Here is a 4,743-nt window from a genome sequence, read left to right on the forward strand (position 1 = left end):
CAGGCGTCATTTGAAGGATCAAGCTCGACGAAAATGGTTCACATTAGTGAATACTAATGCCATCTCTCAGAATTTTCAGGTACTTATCAGACTGCCTAGTAGATCATTAAAATTCATTTAGATCCGAACATTTAATTAAATGCTTACCATGATTATCCCCATTTTCGTAACCGTCGTAATGACCATTTTTAGGCCGCTTAGAATAAGCTTCTGGTAAAGGTTCATCTCGTTTTCCAGTAGATTGTCCTACAATTACATATTTTCATGGCAAACTGTATAAAATGATCAAGTGTGGTTTCTTGATATCATGCTATTATTTGCATGAAGATATAATTTTCAGTACTTACTAGATTTTTTGTCATAAAAATGAAAGTCATAACTAAGTTCTTTGGGCCGTTCTAGAAGCATGCTGATCTTTTCATTTTTTTTTGGAGGATCTCTCCTATAAATAAATACACTAATCATTGACCTAAGTTAAAAGTAGTTGTATAGTTTTTTTCTGAAACCATTATTAGAAATCTTGATATATAAGAACAAGCAATTATTAAACATACTTTGATGTTTCGAAAGATCTGTCCTATGGCTAAATGTATCGCCATTTTTAGTAGAATCTTTACGCGTATTTCTTCAAGCCTTCTTGAAATTAGTTCATTCCTTTCATTTTTCTCACTCGATTTTCCTATAAAATCATATTGTAATCAGTGACTGTAAGTCCTAATTAAACAAATAATTGCCACTAAAAACTATTCCTAAAAAGCTTCAAGCTTAAGTAGTAATTGATGAATATACTTTTAAATCTACTCAGGTCAGTCCTCGGTTCCACAAGTTTTATATCTACGATTTTTTGACATTGCTTCGTGCATTTATCCTTTTTTATCTGATCTACTGTCTCACTGCGGTAAATTTATTCTTCTAATGACTTCTTTTTTTGAACTGACGAAAAGCCGTATTTATAAAAAAACATTTCGTGATCCACTTCATCGTCGTTGACACTCGATTGGTGAATTTCTATTGCATTAAAGAAAATACAATAGTATGAGTTCGAATGCTAGGTCATTTCCAGGCCAATCTTTTTTCTCTTCCTGAGCAGAAATTCCAATATGGATCTAATCGGGGCCAAATCGGGCAGAATTGGGCCCAAATCGGGCTATCTAGATTCGGTCAGACTCGAAATGAAACGCGATACCCGATCGGGGCCGAAGTACAGCGCCTAGAGATAACCCAGTCGGGCCCGGTCTGGCTCTGTTTGGGTCCATATTAATTTATTTTTAGTATTCCTAATTAAAAGGGATCTTTAATAAAATCATATTAAAACCATATATATCACCTTTTAAACTGAAATTTGAGAATATAAAAATCGGATTATCAAACACATCGCGATATAAGAACACTGGAATATGTAAGATAAGAAACAAAATATTTCTTAAACAGCTTTTTTGAAGCAAACAGAAAAAGTTTAAAAACGCAATGCAACACCCAGCATTCTTGTATAATAAACTATTTAAGTATTTTGACATATATTTTTGTTTTTAATTTCTATTTTGAACTTAAATGTAATAAGTTCTTTTAAAATAAGCGGATTATAATGTTGCACTGGCTCCGTAGGTTATTTTTAAAAAAGCAACTATACGACAATAAGAAGGTTGTATTTACGTAGTAATTATATCATATCACCTAAGAATACGTGAAAATAAATATGTGTATGTAGCTACGGGGCTTAGGCGTTCGACTTATAAGCGTGCGATGCGTGCGTTCGATTCTCGGTGCTTGCGGATATTTTAGATGTGAGACGATGGTCGTGGGGACTAAAGCGTGTAGGCTTTGGACCCACTCCGTCGGCTTGCGGGTTCGATTCCGGCCTCCCACTCTGGAAGAGCCTCGGCAGTCCATGTGGTAAACACTAACCTTGCAAGGGAGTTGTTGTTCATCTCCGGAGAGTCGCGGGACCGGTAACTGTAGAGAAAAAAGTTTTCTCTAAGTACTTAAATCTGTTGCTCTTGGTGGTTCGGAACCCACCTTAAACTGTAGGTCACCCTCCCACCACAAAGTAAGTGTGTGCGGAGTGTGTAAAGGAATAGGCAAGAAGATGCAAGAAAAGTGTAAACCCTCAGGGAACACGTTAGAAGCTTCCAATCCAGTATATGATGCATACGCACTCGTCTTGTGCTCGTTTTTGTAATTTTTCATCACTTATTTACTCACTCTTTCAATTAATTGAAATATTTTTAGCGTTTGACACTTTACATTGTAATTTGGGAAATTTGGAATCAACCCTTTTTAGACACCGAAATTAATAGGGCGCCATATACTGTTAAGATTGGCTGCTAAGCCGGGATCTAGAGAGGGCCAAATTTAAAATCCACAAAATTGTGTGCCCGATCTGGCCTAAGTCTGAAATAAGGCAAATATTTAGCAATTTCTGCACGGGTTCAACTTAAATTAACTTCATTATGATTTCTATACTATTTTAATTACCACAATAGTTTCAAACCCTTATAGAAATAAAGTCAGGATTAAGTAGAAAATCCTGACTTTATTTCTGTAAGGGTTTCTTGAATGTTGCAAGTTATAGTTCTAGACAATGTTATCGATTTATGACTTTACGGAAATCTGGAGATCCTCAAGGGAGAGCCGAGACACAGGGTACTCTAATCTGATTTGTACCTCTGCATCGGAACTAGATTACCTTTTATGGATACATAATAGAAACAAAACTCATCTCAGGAATATTATAAATGATTGCGAGGGTTTAAAGTTAGGGAAGAATAATATTTACTTTCAAACACATGTAATACTCCCAAAATCTTATAAACAAAAGCATGATAAAAAATAACACTGTTCAAACTTTTCGAGTCCTATGCAAATATCAAAGTTCCGGTAAAGAGGCTAACGTTGGAAGAGAAAAACTGTCTCAAGTCTTCCTAGAGGATCTCTACGAAAATCTAGTCGCAATTGACATTTTATATTAAGATTACATATAACAAATAATGTATGTATCCCCTATACACATTTTTTTTTAGTAAAATATACTGCTCCGGTATAGAGTTGGTAAATTTACGAAATATCCACTTCCCAGTGTTGAAAATACTAACGAATAACACCAAGGAGGTGTCAAAGTCTTAATCTTAGCTTAAAATTCCACAGGGCAGTTTCAAATGAAACACTGAGCCAGAGTGAGAAATATAGAGTTGACAATAGAAGGTTAGATAACTCAGCGGCACCACTAACGGAAAGCAAAATATCATATAATGCATATTTTTTTGCTATATTTACCCAAAAAAAAAGTTGTTCTGTTTTATTAGTTTTCGAGGAAACCGGGCGGCGCTAGCTTGCCAGCAACTTAGCAGCGCCCTCTACAAAAATCATTAAAAAATCATTAAATTAAAAAAAACTATTAAGTTATATTTTATATTTTATATTTTATTCAGAGGGGTTAATTTTATACGTCAAGGGTTGAAGCAAAAAAATAGGAAAGGTTATTTTTGAGGAGCTCAAAAATCAGATACTTCATTGTCACTGGAAAATTCTCAAAGATTATTTTTTTACAACTTCATATGTACTTCGCAGAGAGGGGTTGATTTTAGATGTCAAGGGATGGAGCATAAAAATCGGAGAGGGTATTTTCAAGGATCCCAAAAATCAGAGACTCCATTCAAACTGGAAAATTCTCAGAAAGATGATTTTTTTACAATTTCATATATACTTGGTAGAGAGGGGTTGATTTTAGATGTCAAGGGATGGAGCCTAAAAATCAGAGAGGGTATTTTCGAGGATGCCAAAAATCAGAGACTCTATTCAAAATGGAAAATTCGCAGAACGATTATTTTTTGACAATTTAATATCTACGTGGTAGAGAGGGGTCGATTTTAGAGATTAGGGGTAGGCTCAAAAAACGGAGTGGGTATTTTCTAGGAGCCCAAAAATTAGAGCCTACATTTACTTTTTGAAGATACACACATAGACTGAAAAATAATATTCATTACGGCGGTTATTTTTGTAAAGATTAGAGGACAGTAATAATTACGCTTAAAATTACCATCTTTCTGTTTTATAAGTATTGAGGGTCACGTTTTGTATAAATTGCTATAAACACTTTAGCAAAACAAATTATGAAAGCCAACTTATAATATTAATGCTAGATAAAGGTTTTAGAACAATTTTAAGCAATATTATGACACTGCTTCATCTGCGTGATTGTTTATTAATAAATCAAGTGCCTAAACGATTTTCTCTTAAAAACGGCAATTTCTTAACAACAATTTAACCCTTAAACGGCCAAAACGCCACTACCGGTACACTGCTTTTCAACAGCCAATAACTAAGACTATTCGACACTAGAAAAAATTGAGACACATATATTTTTATTGCTTAAGATCTCCTCTTTCCGACGGTGCTAATGAAATTCCTCAAAAAATTTTCTTATTATCCCAAAATGCAGTTTAAACAAAAAAAAAACGTGATTTTTCGTGCCTATTTTTTTTTGTGAACCATTTTCCAAAGCTTTTCGAGTCTGTAATTAACCTGGAATCTCACTAACCGGTGGAATAAATGTGTAAACTTTGAGAATCCATGGTTCAAAGATCGATTTTTCGTGTTAGTATTTTCAAAATGGCGTCTTAATGGCAAAATTTTTGTGAAAATATTCATGAATTTTTTTACAATAAACGATGCGCTTTTCGGAAAAATCATCAAAAATAAAAAGTTCTTGTAATCAGCCAAGAAATACGCCTGAATTTTTTCGAA

This window comes from Belonocnema kinseyi, chromosome 1 (genome assembly GCF_010883055.1).
Source record: "Belonocnema kinseyi isolate 2016_QV_RU_SX_M_011 chromosome 1, B_treatae_v1, whole genome shotgun sequence".
NCBI lineage: Eukaryota > Metazoa > Arthropoda > Insecta > Hymenoptera > Cynipidae > Belonocnema > Belonocnema kinseyi.